Below are 20324 nucleotides of genomic sequence, written 5' to 3'. Positions count from 1 at the left end.
GCTAAATTCGATGACTTTTTTGAAAATTATTTTTATTCGATCATATCACTTGGGTACAGATCTGCAGTGTTTTTCTAAGCACAAATTTCCATACCAACAAAAAATCTTAAAAAGGAGCAGAAATGGAGAATGGATTAACTTACCTTTTATTCTATCCCTACTCCCTATAGACTCTCTCACGAGGCTGGGGCTTTTGTTTTTCTTCTCTTCTAATTTCTATTAAGACAAGGACACATGGACTGGCATGCAATCTCCAGGTTACTTGAAGCATGGCTGTGAGAGATGCATCCCAAATTGGGATTTTTCTGTGCATGGCCACGTTCAAGGGTGCAAAAGGCAGGAGCCACTCAGAGAGTGTAGCTTGGGAGGGCTTTGTGTCACTGTCCAGGTGAGATTTCTCACTCTCAGCATCTCACCTGGTTGAAAATGTTCATCACGGTAACAGCAGACCCTTCAAGACTGTGTCACTCTTACAGCAAAGATGCTGTGTTGAATTTTCATGGCAAAAGCAACTGCAATTTTAGGCCACTGTAAAACATCTTTTGTTTTGTGCTGAGCCATGGAGAGTGAGAACTTAAGCAATAAACACTCGGCATCTGCCGTCCTTCCAAAGCCTCTTTCACATTGACTTACTTCCGTCAATCCATTCAGAACAGTGTCATACAAAAGTGATTTTCAGGCTGGGCACGGTGGTTCACACCTGTAATCCCTTCGGAGGCCGAGGTGGGTGGATCACTTGAAGTCAGGAGTTCAAGACCAGTTTGCCCAACATGGTGAAATCCCATCTCTACAAAAATAAAAAAATTAGCCCGGTGTGGTAGTGGGTGCCTGTAATCCCAGTTACTTGGGAGGCTGAGGTGGGAGAATTGCTTTAACCCAGGAGGCGGAGGTTGCAGTGAGCCGAGATCATGCCACTGCACCTTGCACTCCAGCCTAGGTGACAGAGCGAGACTCCATCTAAAAAAAAAAAAATGAATGCCAGGCACAGTGGCTCACGCCTATAATCCCACTTTGGGAGGCCGAGGTGGGCATATCACAAGGTCAGGAGTTCCAGACCAGACTGACCAACATGGGGAAACCCTGTCTCTACTAAAAATACAAAAATTAGCTGGGCGTGGTGGCAAACACCTGTAATCCCAGCTACTCAGGAGGCTGAGGCAGGAGAATCGCTTGAACCTAGGAGGCGGAGGTTGCAGTGAGCTGAGATCGCGCCACTGCACTCCAGCCTGGCTGACAGAGCAAGACTCTGTCTCAAAAAAAAAGTGATTTTCATCATCCCCCTCAGAGATTATTGGAGGGGACAACATCTCATTAATTTTTTACGATCTTATAATCAATTTTTAATTAATGAGACAATGATGAAAAACAGACTTTACGGAAAAAGAAAAATCACTCGTGTAGTTGCAGCTACAGCCAATGTGTTTGAGACTGGGAGCTTTGGAATTGGGTATCTGTGTTCAAATCCTGACTCCACCATGTCCCTGCCATGTGAGTCTGGGGACATCACTCCCCTGAGGACATCACTCACATGACAGTGTCACTTATCTGAGAGGCCACTATCTGGGGAGGTCATTGAACTTCTCTGAACCAGTTTTACTCAGTTTTAAGGATTATTATGAAGGTTCAAAGTCAAAATATATTATTAAGGTCTTGCTTCTTGAAGTGTGGTCTGCAAACCAGCAGCCATCACCTAGATGATTGCTAAAAAGTACGGAATTTCAGGGCCCATCCAGGTCCTACTGAATAGAAATCTCAATTTTAACAAGCCCCCCAGGTGGTTTGTGAGCACATTAACGTGTGAGAAGCATTGTCTTCAAGCACGTCCTTGCCGTTAGGTGCACAGCAGGGCCTCAACTTAGCCTCCTGATTGGTGTACATCTTATCACATTATACTATTTCTTACTTAACAAAATGCATTTCATGCTGTTTTACAGTTTTCACTTGAGTTCATACTACTTCCCGGTCTACATGGAGCTATTTTGAATGTCCAATAGTCTACTGAATCATTATATCATGCTTTCTTCTCCCATTTCCCCATCTTGATCATTCCCAGCATTTTGCTGTTAGAAAATAGCACCTTACTGAGGCAGGAGACTCTCTTGAATCTGGGAGGCGGAAGTTGCAGTGAGCCAAGGTTGCACTATTACACTCTAGCCTGGGCAACAAGAGTGAAACTCCGTTTCAAAAAAAAAAAAAGAAGAAAAGAAAAAAGAAAATGAAAAAGAAAATAGCACCTTAGTGAGCACCCTTTTATGTAGAGATTTCCAGAGACAGGGAAGAAGGAGGAACAGGAAAAGGGAAAAAAGGAAAAAAAGAAAAAGAAAAGCATATATCTGTCTCTTTAAAGTCAGGAGTGTTGAACATCCCCTTTAATCTCATTGTAAACTAAGGGAGAAAACCATGCCCCTGGCTGCATCCGCTGGGTAGTGATGGGGATACAGAGACAATTACCTCACTGAGTCACAGCACAGAGCTTCAGGGATGCAGGATGCAACCAGGGCAGAGGTGTCAGCCGCACCTCCACGGCACCGATGCCTCATAATCACCTTATGGAAAAATTATTTTGAAATTGGCTTACCTGCTCAGGAACTGAAACTGGAGAGAAACCCGGATTATAGGGGAAAATTGTATTGAAGGGCCTCCTCGTGAGTGGTCTGTGCACATACAAATCACCTTTCTGCTCAGGAGTTCAAAGCCCTGGCCTGGCACTTATTTCACAGGCTTGCAGGAGCTGACATCATTATGCATTAATGGGTGGCTCAATTGCAGGGAACCCTGGTGACAAGTGACTTCCTCGCCACACTTGGAAATGGAGCCCTGCCTAGCCTCTCCCATGGCCTGTCCAGAAAGTTAAAGGCAGGCAGCACTTGAGCTCTGGTCTTCCGTCCCCACAGCCTTCACTGTCCCCCCAACGCAGGTGCCTCTGGCCCTGAGCCACTTCTCCAGTGGCCAGCCATGGCACTTCTCCCTCTCCAGAGCCATGGCCTGTTTTACATGAGATAAAAATCTGCAGACAAAAGCTCTTGCTGCCTAGAGCATGCGTTCTAGAACTCAGATAAATAAATGAGCAAGAAACTGAGCGTGTGCAAGGGTAGCCGTGCTGTGGGGAAAAGAAGGGAGGGAGGATAGTAAGGGGACCCCAGACTCAGGGAGTAGGAGGGGGGCAAGGGGATCAGGAAGAGTTGGGGGGTTCCTCATGCCTCAGAGCTGGGGGAGATTGGAGTGGGGATGAGGGAGGACTTGGGTCCTGGGCTTCTTGGCTGCTGACATGACCAGGGATACAGGGGAGATGAGAACAGGCTGCCAGGTTCCAGGTAGGTGATGGCAGAGCCACGGCTGTAAGTGGACAAGGGAGCTGGGTCTCGCAGGGGCCCAGAGCTCTGGGCATCTCTTCTGTCCCACCTCTGGGGCTGAGCCTGGAGGAGCCTGGTCCGCAGCATGTTCCATGTTGTCACTGCCCCTGTGGAGTTTCAGGAACCCCAAGGGCTGCCCAGGGGCCAAAGCATCTCCTGTGACCTCCCCCCTCCCAGCAGAGGGAGAAGCTGGGACCCCCCTCTTTTGGAACACTCCTTCCAGAGGCAGCTGCAGGTGGATTCTCATCTGACAAGAAACAGCATCACTCAGAACCCCTAGAAAGGCCATTGATTAAATGCCACAGAGGACAGCAGTGATGAGGTCTGCAGAAGGCAGCACATAGCCAGAGGCAGGGCCAGGTGATGGATGGCCCCTGCTTTCAGAAACCCCCCCGGGCCCCACTGCTCCCTGCCCTTGGGCAGGTCGCTCTGGAGTTTAAGAGTCATTAAGAGAAGAAGTTCCTTTTTATAACCAGTTCTCTTTCCTCTCTCAGGTGGTTCTGGAATAAAAACATCATAAAAGCGATGTCAGGTCACAAGGAAGAAGCTGCCTTAGGTGAATCTGGCTTCAGAGATGGGGACCCCTGAAGTGAAGCAGGAAGTGAAGGCTGCCTTTAGCTGGATTGAAATGCAGGAGAGGAAAATACTGCACAGGCTGGCCTCCCTGTGCCTGGGGATGAAGAGGTCTCCTTCCCATCCAGGGATACTCAGAGCCCTCATCAGGGTCCCTCAGTGACTCCATCAGGCCTGAGAACATCCTCTGGGATAGACAGAGAATTAAAAAACAGAGATTCATCCAGAGCTCTTTGGAATTTAATAATAAAGGAGATAAACAGGCAAGGGGGGCAGGCGCGGTGGCTCATGCCTGTAATCCCAGCACTTTGGGAGGCCGAGGCAGGAGGATCACTTGAGGCCAGGAGTTTGAGACCAGTCTAAGCAACATGGTGAAACCCCATCTCTACTAAAAACACAAAAATTAGCCAGGTGTGGTGGTGCAGGCCTGTAATCCCAGCTACTTGGAAGTCTGCACCATGAGAATCACTTGAACCCAGGAACTGGAGGTTGTGGTGAGCTGAGATCACGCCACTGCATTCCAGCCTGGGCAAAAGAGTGAGTGAAACTCTATCTCAAAAATAAATAAATAAATAAATAAATAAATAAATAAATAAATAGAATAAACAACCAAAGTTTCCCGTGCCCTGAGGGCCAGTACGTGGTCGTCATGCCCCCAGAAGGGCAGGCAGCACCATGCCAGCCATAACATGGGGCACTGCTCCATTGACCAGACATAGAAACAGTGTCCGGCCATGCCACTGTCCGGTGGAAATCCTTGGAGTCTGTTTTCACTTCTTCCTGCTGGAATGGAAGTCCAGGGACACAGCCCAGCTTCCCCCAGGCAGGCATTCTATTCTCCCCCCATTCCTTTTTTTGTTGTTGTTGTTAACATTATGATATGACTACTTGGGAAAGATGACTCACATATGCTTTGTATTTAATTCATTTATTCAGACCTATTTCATTTACATATCCACAATTTTCTGAGCAAAGTATTTGTTTATTTATGCAGTGACTTCTCTGAGCACTAGAGCTGTGAACAGACAGACCTGGCCCAGGCCCTCAGAGGGTGAACGTTCTGGTAAAGGAGGCACAATAAACAAGGAAATAAACAAGACTGGTGAAGAGGGTGAAACTGCTCTACAGGAAATAAACTGGGAATTGAAAGAGCAAAGGGAAGAAAGGCCACATTGGATGGGGACAGCCTCTCTGAAGAGGTGGGCTTTGAGCTCAAGCTGAGCACTGAGAAGTTTCCAGCCCAGTAACGGCCATCAGGAGATCACGCCAGGTCAAGGGCACAGCAGGTGCCAAGGCCTGGAGGTAGGACTGGGCTGGACAAGTCCAGGGAACAGAGAGGACGCCAGGACTGAGGACGTAGGGAGAGCAGGTTGCAGGGATGCAGGAAGGGGTGGGTGGTGTGGATCAGGCAGAACCTCCTGGGACAGGGAGAGCCCCCTTGGGGTTCACATGGGGAGCAGTGGGAAGTGATTGGAGGAGTTTTTATGGTGGAGGTGCAGCACAGCTGGTGCACATGTCTGGACAGCCACTGATTGGCTGCTGGGAGGGAATGGAGGGAATGAAGGGTCAGGGCAAGCATGGAAACCATGGGTCCAGGCTGAACCCAGACCTACAAGATGCAAATGTATCTTTCCTGAGCCTCAGGTCCTCATCTGTGATTGAGGGAATCATGAGCCATCCTGAGGCTGTTCTGAGGATGTAATAAGAAGGCACCCACGGCAGAGCCCAGCACACAAGGTCAGTGTCCTTCCATAACGATAACAAGCGAACCTTGACCTTCCCAGACTCATGTCCATGACTCAGGAGATAACTCAGACCAAAATAACGTGCCCTTGGGTTGCCCTATGGGTGTGCTTGTACAGACCCAGCCCATTGATCTGTCTTTCATTCATTCTGTCTCGACTGTTAGGGTTTCTTCAGGTGGTGAGAACGTGGCCCTGGTATTGGGACTGCAAATTCTAATTGACATCTCACCTGGGAATGGCAGGGCAGCTCATTAAAGTGACTCAACCCAGAACACAGCCGTTAGGGAATTTGATGGTGAAGCCTGGGAGCAAACACCTGCCTTGGTAGTTCAACAAGAATCCAGGAAATCATCTTAAAACACAGGCCAGGCACGGTGGCTCACACCTGCAATCCCAGCACTTTGGGAGGCCACGGCAGGCAAATCACGAGGTCAGGAGTTTGAGACCAGCCTGACCAACATGGTGAAACCCCATCTCTACTAAAAAAATACAAAAATTAGCTGAGCATGGTGGCACACGCCTGTAATCCCAGCTACTCAAAAGGCTGAGGCAGGAGAATCGCTTGAACCCTGGAGGCAGAGGTTGCAGTGAGCCAAGATCATACCACTGCACTCCAGCCTGGGCAACAAGAAGAAAAAAAAAAAAACAACACCTTCCTTTGCTCAGGCAATGGCTTAACAATGGCTCCTTTGAGCTCCAACACCCCATTCTGGGTTTAATTGAAACTGACACACCTTGTCAAGGATGTCCAGCGGCATCCACCTGCAGAAGGAATTGAAATGACACCATGAGGCAGCAGACTGACAAATCCTGGATGTGGGGCATCCCACAGAGCAACTGCTCCCAGGAATTCAACAAGCAGTGGCATTAAAAGTAAAATGAAGGAGAGGGGATCACTGTCAACCAAAGAGAAGTTAGAAACTTAACAACGAAATGCCATGTGGTCCTTGTTGAATTTCTGGAAAAGCAACCAGAAAAAAATATCTGAGCAACACCTGGGGGAATTTGAACATCGGAGATGACTAGGATATTGCAACTTTGTTAGAAAATGTCCACTTGAGGTCTGGGATTTGCTTTAAAATAATTTGGCAGAAAGAGGGGAAAGAGCTGGAAGGAAGGGGGCAAACCCTGAGAGCTGTTGAACCTGGGTGATGGGTAGATGATGATTCACTATACTCCTCTGGTTGAAATATCTATAGTGGGCTGGGCGTGGTGGCTCACGCCTGTAATCCCAGCACTTTGGGAGGCTGAGGCGGGCGGATCATGAGGTCAGGAGATCCAGACCATCCTGGCTAACACGGTGAAACCCCGTCTCTACTAAAAATACAAAAAAATTAGCCGGGCGTGGTGGCGGGCGCCTGTAGTCCCAGCTACTCGGGTGGCTGAGGCAGGAGAATGGCGTGAACCCGGGAGGCGGAGCTTGCAGTGAGCAGAGATCGCGCCACCGCACTCCCGCCTGGGCGACAGAGTGAGACTCCATCTCAAAAAAAAAAAAAAAAGAAAAGAAATGTCTATAGTGATTGTTTAATTGTGCTCAGTCTATTTTTAAAGATTGGAGTTTTCTTGTGGAAGTGTTGCAGAATATTGCAGAACACAGCCCAGGAATTGTCATTGTATCATTTTTGCTCCTGCCCCTGTAGCCCAGTATGAACAGGGCATTTCACAAGGACATGAGGCTGGGACTGTAAAATACCAACTCTTCTGCAGATGTGGTTCTCTCTGCAACCCCCAGCCAAGTCCTGGATGCCAGGACGGGATTTTATTTGCACGCCATCTGAAGCTACCAGCTTGCTCACTACACAAGTCGACAGACTGACGTGACTCTTTGCAGCACTGAGCACAACAGCCGGGGCCTGTCAACCAGCTCACCAGCAGAGAGCCAGGGGTATTTTCAAGCAGAAATAATGGGCCACTGCGGCTTTTTAAAGAGATATGATTTATCTCTGGGACAGCATCCAGGCTAGAGCTGCTGGAGGACAATGACAGGCTCCTGGGCCAGCGAGGAGGCTTTCATAGCTCGGCTTGTCTGCAGACGGAGGACAGCTGGGGCTTCGCAGGCCGAGGCACCCAGGGATTGCCGTGATCAGCGGGGGGCACAGAAAAGCAGCCAACTCTGCACCCTGAGGAGGGTGGAGATTTAGAGAATTTCATTGGATTTGAACCACATGACGGTTCCTTGGAGGAACTGGGAGTCCAGGTGGAATCTTTGCAGGCAGGGTCATGTGGTTTGGCCGCCTTCATTACTCAAAAGCAGGAATCTGTGTTTGAGAAGATGTGAATTACGTACTTTTGACTGAAAACAGCTGCACACCCACAATCCCTTTAGCCAGTTAATTGGACCATGACAGGCACTCCAGATGTCTACCCACATGCTCTTTTCTTACCAACAGGACCCCGACGATCACACACTCCCTGGATGGTGCCCAGCTTCCTGGCCACTCAGCCTGTGTGACACAGCTCTAGCCCAGAGGAGGGGGAGAACAGGCAGCTGCTGGGGATTCTGGGAAAATGTGATCTTTTATGTAAGCTCTTTCCTGCTCTCACCTCCTCCTTCCTCCTCTCCCATCTGGAGGCAGACAGGAGGCCGAGCGTGGCAGCACCAGCAACCACAGGAGGCCTCGAGGTAATGGCACCAGCTGAAGATGGTGGCAGAAAGGCAGAAGGAGCCAGGCCCAGGGCGATATCCTGTGGCCCCACACCTGCCCTGCCTGGCCCCTTCGCCCCGGACCTGTGAATCTGGAATAAGGCAACTTCCCCTCCCCGGAGATGCCACCGTGCCTGGGCTTCTGTGGCTTTGAGCTGAAAACAGCCCTGGGTGATGGAGATAGACAGTAGTGGTCACCCTACCCAGCAACCACCTACCTGCACAGATATAAATTTCAGGTCGGCTGAATCCCTCAAAGCTAAATCCAGAATTTATGAACCATCTTCCACACCAACCATATCAACCATCCTATTCCTTCAAGATTCTTTGAATGTGTGGCTGGGCTGTCCTACGAGTGCCATTAGAGGAGGGAACAGGTCTTGTTGCATCCTCCTGCCTCCGCTTCCCCTTCTGTACAACAGAACCTGATTAGCATTTGAGGATTCACCCTCCCCACTCAATCCATGTGTCTAGGGTGACCTGACCCTGAACCTCAGGTCCCAGAGTGGACACGGGAGCTGGACCTAGCCCCGCCAGCACCACTTGCCCTGGACAGCGATGGGCTCAGTGAACGAAGGACCTAAGCTGACCATTTAGGGTGAGTCTCGTGGCCTTTGTGGGATCTGCTCTTGTCGCTGGATTTGAACCTGAGAGTGTGAGGCTAGAGCTTCGGTGGGCAGCTAGCACCAGGCAGGGGCACCTGGAGGCTGCTGGGCCTCCTCCTGCTGAGGAGCCATGACCATGGCAGTGGGTGGACACGTGGAGGCCAGGTGCTCCAGGGGACAGTGTCCAGGGGTCAGACCCAGCTTGCCTGAAGATCGAGCACAAGTGGTCAAGCCTATTAATGCACTCTCCACTGAGCCACCGGAGTCATCAGGTCTTCTGTCACTTGCCCTGAGAGAATCCTGCAGCTATTAGGGCTAAAACTTCACTGGCCCTTGGGAAACCTCCAGCCCGCCCAGAAACCAAGAGAACATTTCCGCCTGCTGAGTTTCCCACCACAGTTGTCCTCCCTGGGCCTCACCCACCTCCATGTGGGGCCATTTCCTTTGGCTGAATACACTGGACTGTCAGGGAACCGCAGCTGGGGTTGGCTTTGCTTGCTTCTGGGTGGGAGAACACATTTTGGTCTGTTTTAACACCTAAATGACACACATATGCCCTGCGTAATGCAGAAATGGAAAGTTCCTACGTGCAGAGGTCATCATAGGCATCTTTGTTTCTGAGATTTTGCTCAAAGAAAACAAACCCGCCGCCAGAGCTCCTTGCTGGGAGGTCAGACTCCGCTGCTGCAGCTGCTCCAAGGGCCGAAGTGCCTCATCCCTGGCCCAGGTTCCCTCAATGGCCTGGCGGCTCAGTCTCTCCCCTCCCCCTGCTGACTCTGCTCCCCACCACCAAAGGCTCCGGCCTCCTGCGAACCTTGTTTCTGGAGATTAAAAAGGCCTCGAGGATCTTGCAGCTCTGTCTGCAGAGGCTGAAGGAGCAGCGATGTCAGTGGCTGTTTTGCTAAACTACAACCAGCCACCTCCCTGAAGGGGGTAAAATACTGTGAGCCCCAAGACAAAAGTCCACTCGTGGAGGTTCCAAAAGCAGAGAGGCGAAATGCCTCTGAAACAAACAACCTTCACAAACCACGAGTTGTCAGGTCACAATCACAGGCGGGGCTGGCCAGGGGTGGCTGTTCCTAACAGCCCCTTTGTGTTTCTGTCCGTGAAACAGACTCCACGATGGCCCCATGGCCACTTCTGTTCTTCGTTTCTTCTCTGCTTCCTGGAGGCCCCTGTCCACTTCCTGTCCTTGTGGTTGGATCCCCTTCACAATTCCTAGAACTCTGTGCTTTCCCTGGACCAGGGCTTCCCAGCCTTCCAGGGAGTGGGCTATAGAGCAGTGCATTCCTCTCCTTTCTGTACGTCTGAGGTTTTCTGAGCCCTGTAGTTTTTAGCTGCCCAAAGATGACATGTCTCCCCAAACTTGAGGCCTGATCCTCCCACCAAAGACGCTGTGTCCTATTACCTGCTCTCTTTTCATGTTGGCATTTATTATTTTCTGGAATTGTCTTGTTTAGTGACTTATTTACCTCCTTTAGTGTCTGACTCCTCAGACTAAATGTGAGCTCTGTGTGGTCTGAGGCTACATCTGTATAATTCTCTTGTGTTTCCCTGGAGCCTGCAGTCATAGAGGGTGCCTGATAGGAGCTCAATAAATGTGAGGTGAAGAGATGAATGAAGGAAGGATGGAATGAATGAGTGGGAACCTCTTGGTCACAGTCCCCCTTATTGTTGCTCTTTTTTTCTTGCTACTGCCTCTGTCCAACTTGATGTTTTCTGGACTCAAAATCTTATATGTCTGTCTCGTGTTGTTGAGTACAACTTTCTGCACATGGTGAAAATGTTCTGTGTCTGCACTGTCCAATATAGCAGCTGCTAGCCACATGTGACTATGGAGCACTCAAAATGTGGCTAGTGTGACTGAGGAACTGAATTTTTAAAGCTATTTAGTTTTCATTGATATAAACTGAAATAACCCCAGGTGCCCAGTGACTGCCATGGAGGACAGCACAGGTCTTGATCTTCAATGTCATTCTTAGCTGTGGCCTTCAAATCTCATCCTGTTGTCTGCCTACATCTGCTCCATCCAGACACTCCCAGCTCTCACCCCACCATCAGCCTGGGGGTCACAACCTCCTGCTAGGCAGGCACCTTATTCACCTTTGGTTTAGGGGCCCACAGGGATTGGACCAGGTCTCAATTTGATTAGAGCACCTGAGGCCATTTCAGTCCAATCTTAGCTCAAAGGTTTCCCAAGAATACAGGACAAATATGAATCTCCTCCCTACAGCCTAGGGCCCCCAACAGCAGACCTCCAAAAGCTCTAAAAGTCACTGAGACAAAAAGGGGGAACTGTCATCTATCGGGCAGCACTTTTTTTTTTTTTTTTTTTTTTTTTGAGACAGAGACTCTCTCTGTCGCCAGGCTGGAGTGGAGTGCAGTGGCACGATCTCGGCTCACTGCAACCTCTATCAGGCAGCACTCTTGATCACAAAGGACAGAATACCCACTTAAACTTAAATGAGTGAAAACATGAATATCTTCACTCCAGAAACTTAATGTCCCAGCAGTATTTGACTACAGGCACAGCTGGATCTTGGTGCAAAATGACATCATCAGGAAGGGGTCTCTTCCATTTCTCAGGCTGGCATCCTCCTGGGTGGGCTCCCTTCTGGGTCACACAGTTCTCATGAGGTGGCAAAGATGCCCCAGCAGAGCCTGATCCTCCCATCAGCCCAGCAAGGTCAGTAGAAAAGAGAAGCCTCTTCCCCAATTCCCCAGCAGAGGTCCAGGGACTGACTCAGATCAGACAAGCTGGGCTCACGAACCCACCTCCTGATGCCATCACTGAGTATGTTTGATTGGCTGGGTCTGGGTCACTTGACAATCTTGGAGCTGGGGAGTTGGAGGATTAAGAGTTGGGCAAGGGGGCACCAGGCACAGTGACTCATGCCTGTAATCCCAGCACTTTGGGAGGCAGAGGTGGGTGAATTGTTTGAGCCCAGGAGTTTGAGACCAGCCTGGGTAACATGGCGAAACCCAAATTAGCTGGGCATGGTGGTGCACACTTGTAATCCCAGTTACTAGGGAGGCTGGGGTGGGAGGATTGCTTGATCCTGGGAGGTCGAGGCTACAGTGAGCCCTGATCTAGCCACTGCACTCCAGCCTGGGTGACAGAGTAAGACCCTGTCTCAAAAAAAAAAAAACCAAAAAACCAAAAAAACCATAGTGGAGGAAGGTTGTTTCCCACAAAGGGAAGCCCTCTAAGAACTAGCAAAACAGAGAAACTATCCAGGTAGGTGAAACCCAGAGATGCCCCTTCAGGGTGTTCAGAAGACCCCAGCCCCAGCCCCATGTAACATGTGCTGCTCTCTTCTGCCTACAGTGTCACGAGAACTGGTTCTGTTCAAGTGGAGCCCTGAAACCCCAGAACAAGTTGACATGTCCCCACCACAGGTGAACGCAGCCCCATGCACCACGTCCATGTCCCAGGAGAACCTGCCAATTGATGGTCTGTGTCGGGGTTGAAGGTCTTGTCTGATTAAAAACTGCTGTCCACTCCTCCACACATTCTAGATTGATCAGTATCATATTCCCAGTGCCCCCAGCCTCACCACCAAAATAGATTTAACCTAGAAAGAGAAGTGAGCTGCAGAAAATTAATCACTTTTTTATCCTCAAGGGACACCAGCGTGATGAATTTAAGCTTTGACTGGGGAAATTAGAGTCACAGAAATGGCCAAGTGGAGCCTGGAAACGTGAGTTCAGGCGGCCTGTTGTCCACAGTGGCATCAAGAGGGTCCAGGAGATTGTGTCATTTCTTCTCCCTTGCCTCAGTTCCCTTATTTGCAGAATGGGGATGATGTGGTAACAACAGTGCCTACCACTCAGGGCTGTTGCAAGAATTAAATGAGTGTATATACTCGGCACATAGGAAGAATTAGCTACTATTTATGGAGCCTGAATGGCAATTAAACAACATTAATAACACGCATACACAAACACATCCGCACACACACACCCACACACTGCAGACTTCCGCCAGGCGGGCCATCACCATGCTCTTCCTTAGCCCATTCCCTGACTTCTACCCAGGCGTGGGCCAGCAACTTAACATGGTCATTTCTCTTTGCACAACTCTCTGAGTTGGCCAAGCACCTTGACATATGTCACCTTGGTCTTTGAGCCCCAGCAGTCGTGACTGATGGATATTGGAATATTGGTTCAAGCCACAAAGGAAAAAAACTTGACCCAGAGAGGAGGCATCTCTCCCAAAGTCAGGTGCCTAGGAACAGCTGAATCAGGACTTGAACCCAGGACTCAGATGCCAGGCTCACCCTAGGAGTCATCAGCATCATGTGCAGCCAGCACCTCTGGGCTGGGTATCGCTATAGGCTCTGGGGACACAGGTTCCTAAGTCAGGTCGGACACTGATTTTCCTTGGAGCTTACACACAGGTAAGGAGGGGGAGATATGTTCCCCAAGTCAACACATGCTCAAATTCATTTGAGATGGTGATGAGGGATCTTGAGAAGAGGAAATGGGGTGAGATGCTAGGAAGTGCCTTGGTGGAGAGGGCTCCTGGGGACAGGGTGGCCAGGGAAGTGCTCACCCAGGAGGTGGCACCTGGCAGAGCCCTGAAAGTTGAGAAGGGGCAGCCATGCACAGGGCTGGGGACAGCATCCGGGAGGAGAATGGTCAGTCATACAGGGTCCCTGGGTTGGGAATGAACTTGGCTGTTTGTGGCACAGAAGGAAGGTCAGTGAGTCCAGGAGAAGGGGGAGGAGGAGTGGACAGGCCCCTGGCGCCTGCACGTCTGGAAGCATCGCCAAGTTTCCAAGCATCTTCCAGGGCAGAGAAAGCTCCCTTCTGAGTAGGAGGGGCTTGCTTCACCAGCAGGAGGGGTGGGAGAGTAGGAGGGAGCCCTCATGTCCCGGCTGCAAGTCCAGGGCTGGAAAACCAGGCGGGCCTCCGTGGAGGCTGCTCCTTCCCCATTGGGCCTCCGCCATCTGGTTGGGGCATCTCAGACTGAGGAGCAGGAAGTGTGACTGTCACAGGCCAACACCTGCTGACGAATCTCCCAGCCCAGGTGGTGGCCTGTGGTGGGCTTCCCAGTGCAAGTGGAGGCGGCTTTGGCAAGGGGCTTCTCTCCCCTTTTTCTTACTCTCTGAATAAAAGATGAAAAGTCAAAACATATGCATAATGCAGAATTATAACACTTGGATTTGTTTATCTTTGCCGCTTCTCGAGTGTTCTTGCACCTAAAGCACACCATTGCATAGAAAAAGACATGCTTTGGAGAAAGTGATATGATTCCTGCTTCCAGGAATGAAAGACATTTTTCATTCAGCTGTTGACATATGTGAGTCTGCGTATGTGTGTATATGTGTGTGTCATGTCTATGTATGAGTACTGACCATGTCTCTTATTTTCAGTATTCTGATGCTCTGACATTTCCAGGCCTTGCCAACCCTGGACAGCGTGCTCTTCCCATGCTTGCCAATTCCTAAGAGACAGGAAACAACTCATCTGGAGCATGTCTTGCAAATGAAAAACAAATCAAGAGCCCACACGCCCCAACCACCTCTTTTATTGGGCTCTCCCTCTCCAGGGCCAGGTACCAGACAACTAGGAACAGCCCCTATGTCCCAGAGCCTGCCGAAGTGACTCAAACTCACAACCCTGAGCCTGGTGACTGCCTATCCATTCATTCCTCAATAAAGTCTCTTGCTCATGTCTCACTTCCTCCCTCTTCCTCTTGAAAGGAAGCGTTCCCCATGTTGCCCTGCAGAGCACGGTTCCCGGGTTCCCAGGGTTCCCCATGTGGCCCTGCAGAGCACGGTTCCCGGGTTCCCGGGTTCCTAGGTTCCCCGTGTGGCCCCGCAGAGCACGGTTCCCGGGTTCCCAGTGTTCCCCATGTGGCCCTGCAGAGCACGGTTCCCGGGTTCCCGGGTTCCCCGTGTGGCCCTGCAGACCACGGTTCCCGGGTTCCCCGTGCGGACCGCAGAGCACGGTTCCCGGGTTCCCCGTGCGGACCGCAGAGCACGGTTCCCGGGTTCCCAGGGTTCCCCGTGCGGCCGCGCAGAGCATGTCATGTCTCCCGTTTCTCGGGACCTAGAATGTAATGAATGTCTTTCCCGATGACAGTACTTTCTGTGTCTGGGGGTCTTACCATACCTGATTAAAACAAATCCTTGATGAATAGAGTGAGTCTCTGTATCCCATTCTGCGGGCAAGCACACAACAAATACACACATATTCACAGAGTCCCTTATGTGTGCTCAGACATGTGAACTTGGCATCACAAAAACCACTGAGTGATGTCAGAGGCGCCATGAATCATAATGACAGCTCCTGGCCTGGTATCCAAGAGACCTCAACACGCTGCTAAGTCACTGTTCCCGGCTATGAGAACCGGTCACTCTCTTTGAGCCTCCAGTTGAAGGGAACTAAATTAATCTAGGATGACCCATATTGTGCAGCAGCTAATGACCCAGTTCACCTCTGGTTAATTTTCTGCTTCTGGGTGTCCTGGGAACGGGTGGTGTTTACTCCACTTGGGACAAACCTTTATTAATGAGCCGGAGTGTTGGCTGCTCTAGGCTGAGTGTTTTAATAGAAATCAGCCCATGGGCCAGGGCCTGCTGAAGTTGCAGAATATGAATAAGGCCATTTTCTTTACCCTCTCTCCTCTGCCTTGATTTGCATGACTAAGCTTTTATGCCTTTTTAAAAAAAAATGTGTTTGTTTGTTTCTTGATTGTCGCTCCATCTCCTATGGAGGAAACAAATTACTTACTCACCAGGCAGGGACCTCAGTTTGGCAGAAGTCCAGGTCTGTTCCTCCAGCAAAGGGGGGTGAGACAGCCACACTCAACGCTAGTAGGGACAATTCCAGGAGAGCTGACATGGCCCAGGATGTGGGCTAAATGATTACACAGGTCCCCAGCAGACTCCTTAAGAGGGAAAATACTCCCTCTTAAGGAGTCCTAGCAAAGGACAGCAGTTGGGAGAGGACAGAAAAGAGTCCTTCCTTGTAAAATGTGGCTCAAACTAACAAAGAGCTCCAAGGTGTCTCTCAGTGAGGCTATGGGTTTCCTATGGAAAGAGAAGATGTTGCTAATTCTTTGTAGATGTGTGATTCTCGACTCTATCAGAGTCAATGCCAGGCTTTTAACACAAATACTTTATCACTTTCCCTTTACTCAACTGAAATGAAATTCATAGAAAATATAAACTAGCTACAGGCATTTTCTTAAACTACGTAATTTCCCCAGAGGGATATAAAGAGAAAAAGAAAGGAATTTATAATAAAACAAAACATAGTTCAACATGTAAGTGCCCTAGTGATATGGTTTGGCTGTGTCCCCACCTAAATCTCACGTTGAACTGTAGCTCCCATAATATCCACGTGTCATGGAAGGGAACTGGGGGGAGGTCACTGAATCACGGGGGTGGTTACCTCCATACTTTTCTCGTGACAGTAAATGAGTTCTCAGGATAATCTGATGGTTTTATAAGGGGCTTTCCCCCCACTTCACTCTGCACTTCTCCTTGCTGCCACCATGTGAAGGAGGACAAGCCTGCTTCCCCTTCCGCCTTGATTGTAAGTTTCCTGAGGCATCCCCAGCCCTGCAGAGCTGTGAGTCAGTTAAGCCTCTTTCCTTTATAAATTACCCAGTCTCGGGTGTTTCTTCATAGCAGCCTGAGAAGACTAATACACCTGGCATTACTAAGGTAGACCATGTAATTATGTCATCAGATGCTTGAACTTGGATGCAGAATCACAGTGAACGAAGTCACAGATGCGGACTGACTACAGCTGTACTGTTCTGGGCAACTCAGACACCACAAGAGGCTCTGCCATTGGTAAGGTGATTTTTTTCAAACAGGTGAGCAACATTCAATAAATCCTGAAAAGAACAGAGTACAATCTTCCCGTAGTTTACACCATGGGAACAGTGTGGTAAAACTCAGTTTAAAACAGTAAAAAAAAATAAAATAAAATAAAAATTATTTCTATGTAAAATGGATTTCAGTTCTGGGCTCAGATCATTTCAAGCAGCTTTTTAACCTATGTGAACATCCAACAAGGCATTCAAAATTAGTGCCAATGCATGAAGCAGCAGCAGCAGTGGTGGGCTTCAGAGGATGATCCCAGAGCTAATCCCTTGGGCAGGTGTGGGTGTCCCATTTTTAGGTGATGAAATGCATCCAGAGAGAGAAGACACTCACCCAAGACCTCACAGCCAGAAAGGGCCAGAGCTGAAATAAAATTCTGTGGGACTCTAACCCCAGTGTGGTTTCCTGCCTTTCTTCTAATGTCCCTTGGCAGATCCTACAGCAGCCCAGCAAATCACAGTCCCCATTACAAGACTGACCCATTCTGTCTTGGAACCTGAACCTGAACTTGAAGAGGAGGCCCACCTTGACCACTGTCTATTAATAGACTGTTGGAGTGGGCGTGGATGCTATCAGACCCTTGCGTGGATCCCCCTTACTGAGCATGTGCAACTATGTTGGTTTTTTGTTTTGAGACAGAGTCTCGCTCTTGTTGCCCAGGCTGGAGTGCAATGGCACAATCTCAGCTCACTGCAACCTCCGCCCCTTCCAGATTCAAGTGATTCTCCTGCCTCAGACTCCCAAGTAGCTGGGATTACAAGTACCCGCCACCATGCCCAGCTAATTTTTTCAATTTTTAATAGAGACGGGGTTTCACCTTGTTGGCCAGGCTGGTCTTGAACTCCTGACTTCAGGTGATCCTCCTGCCTCGGCCTCCCAAAGTGCTGGGATTACAGGCATGAGCCACCGCGCCCGGCCTGCCCCAGCCGTTTTGAGTGGTGTCTGAAAATGGCTCACAGGTGTCCCCCTCCCCAGAGTACTGCCCTAGGCCACATGAGAACTTCCTTGTCCAATAAGCTGCAACCCCCATGCTCATCCTAGGGCAGCCCATAGCCAATGACTAGCATGGAGATGCAAATGCCAGCCCCCTGCCTCAGACTGGGACCAACTCTGGGGTACAGTTCATGCTCCCGGGCTTTCCATGGGACCAGGCTGAAGTTACTCTCCTTCCTTGCTTAGCTTTTTTTTCCTGACCTATTCTGCACCCTCACTCCCTTCTCTCAGGAGTAGCTTCTCAATAAGTCACATGCATAAGCCATCTGTCATAGGCTCTGCTTCTAGGAAACCTGACCTAATACAGGGTCAAGACAGAAACCAAGAGCCTAGTCAGGAGACTACTGCAATAGTCAGTTGAGAGATGATGATGGCTTGGACCAAAATGGCAACAGTGGAGATGGAGAGAAGGGATTGATGACTTTAGAATATTAGTGACTGCGTTAGGTGCTCTTCCTGTATACCAATAAGCTAAGCCAGGGGTCAGCAAATGACCTTCTACAAGGAGCTCTAAACCCCATCCATAGGAAGGGGTCCTTTTCCAAGTTTGTCCTTCCTAGGGTTCATTCTCTTAGCCTTAGGGAGCCATATATACTTTTTAAAATATTCTACAGTTATTCTTTTATCATAGTTTAATATTTACTTATGTAACATTTTCTCTGTTTAAATCACTGTGTGGTTTTTATCCCCTGATTGGGCCCAGGCTGCTATCCCAAGTGGATGGAACCCAGCAAGAAACAAACTTGATGAAGAATAAATGTAAAGTCTCAGGTTCAGCATTATAGAATGAAATTTAAAAGGTTGAGTTTGGGGATGAGAAACAGTAGCTTAAGAACCAGCACAAGATCCTTTCCAGCTTTAACATTCTATTGTTTATAATATTTCCAATCCTTCCATAAAAATGGCATATTGAAAGATCACTTACTTGGAAATCAAAGAACACAGATTCCAAGCTGGTGTCTGCAATGAACTCTCTGTTTAATCTTGAAAAAAATACTTCCCCTCCCTGAGTCTCAGTTTCCTCACCTGTCAAAGTACACAGTTACACTAGATGTCCCCTGAGATCCTTTCTACTGCGAATTGCCCATGGTTAAGTGAGAGAGGATATGTATGAAGCAGCATTTCTTGAACTCTAAAGTGCTTAATGATGGTGCTGGATTCTCCCATGATAATCTGTGCCCATTTGGCTAAGTCTGGCACTCACTTTCTCTCACACCCCACACCCAATCCATCAGCATTTTCTGACAGCGCTACCTCCAAAGTAGATTCTTAATCCACTCGCTTTTCTCTTCTCTATCACCCCACCTTTATCCAAGCCCTCATTATCTCTAAGTCGGAAAATTACAATAGCCTCCTTGCTGCAAACAATGTGGTTTAGGCTGGGCATCTACTTTCATTCCATGTGTGTGGAATCCTGGTGCGTGCTAAGCAGAGGGTGCCCATGGGACCCGCCCCAGTAAAAACCCTGGGTGCTACGTCTCTAAACAGCTCCTGTTTTAGTCTGTTTTGTGTTGCTATAAAAGCATACCTGAATCTGCATAATTTATAAAGAAAAAATATTTGGCTCATGATTCTGATGGCTGGAAGGTTCAAGATTGGACGTCTGCATCTGATCAGGGCCTCGAGCTGCTTCCACTTATGGTGGAAGGTGAAGGGGAGCTGGTGTGTGCAGAGATCACACAGCGAGAGAGGAACCAAGAACAAGATGGGGAGGTTCCAGGCTCTTTTTAACAACCAGCTCTCATGGGAACTAACAGAGTGAGAACTCCCTCACCCACAAGGGAGCACATTAATCTATTCATGAGGGATCTGCCACCATGACTCAAACACCCCCCATTAGGCCCCACTTCCAACACTGGGAATCAAATTGCAGCACGAGTTTTGGAGGGGACAAACATCCACTCCATAGCAGCTCTCCACTCGTGTTAGGTGCCTCTGCTCCCTGCCACCCCCACAGGCTCAAACTCTGCTTTCACAAATTCACATCGTGATGTCACTCCATTGCTTAAATCTCACCAATGACCCCCTACTGTAGTGAAATAAAACCCAAACTCCTTACTGCGCCCGAGAGGCCCTGCACAATCTGGCCCTTAGTGTTCCTTTAACATGGAGACCTTTCTTGCTCTAGGCTGTTGCTTCTCCCACCGGGACACGTGCTCCCCAGCACCTGGCATGGCTGGCTCCTCCACATCCCCAAGGTTGGCTTCCTCAGAACCCTACCCTGACCACCCTGGCTAAAGCAGCCTTCCACAGTCATCGCTTTTTATCAAACCATTCTTCAAAGCACTTATCACAATCTGAAAATACCTTATTTATTCATTTTCCATCTCTTGCTATCTCTCCAACCAGAATGGAAGCTCAGTGAGAACAGGACATTTGTCTTGCTCAGTACTTTACCCCCAGTGCCTAGCACAGCGCCTGGGATAGTTTGTGCACAATAGATATTTGCTCAATGACTAAATAAAAGGAAATGTGTATGATCAATTGCAGATAGCCCACCTCGTGTGCCAGCTTCCCGGTTCCAGGGTCCCAGTTAAGTCCAAGTACATGTGCCCCCTTTTATTCCC

General features: G+C 49.2%; 2 long non-coding RNA genes across 2 annotated transcripts; both read right to left on the bottom strand.

Annotated features, from left to right (window-relative positions):
• Nucleotides 1-7625: 7625 nt before the first annotated feature.
• On the bottom strand, nucleotides 7626-10005 carry LOC134757803 (uncharacterized). The gene is made up of 4 exons (XR_010132294.1): nucleotides 9735-10005; nucleotides 9344-9457; nucleotides 8056-8726; nucleotides 7626-7929 (listed from the first exon to the last, which is right to left on the bottom strand). It is a non-coding gene; the product is annotated as an uncharacterized lncRNA (long non-coding RNA).
• A 4068-nt stretch (nucleotides 10006-14073) lies between these two features.
• LOC101140913 (uncharacterized) lies at nucleotides 14074-15141 on the bottom strand. Its single transcript, XR_176997.3, has 2 exons — nucleotides 15041-15141; nucleotides 14074-14369 (listed from the first exon to the last, which is right to left on the bottom strand). It is a non-coding gene; the product is annotated as an uncharacterized lncRNA (long non-coding RNA).
• Nucleotides 15142-20324: the final 5183 nt, after the last annotated feature.

Source organism: Gorilla gorilla, chromosome 21, assembly GCF_029281585.2.
Source record: "Gorilla gorilla gorilla isolate KB3781 chromosome 21, NHGRI_mGorGor1-v2.1_pri, whole genome shotgun sequence".
NCBI classification, from domain to species: Eukaryota; Metazoa; Chordata; class Mammalia; order Primates; family Hominidae; genus Gorilla; species Gorilla gorilla.
This window is presented reverse-complemented; position numbering and strand designations above follow the sequence as displayed.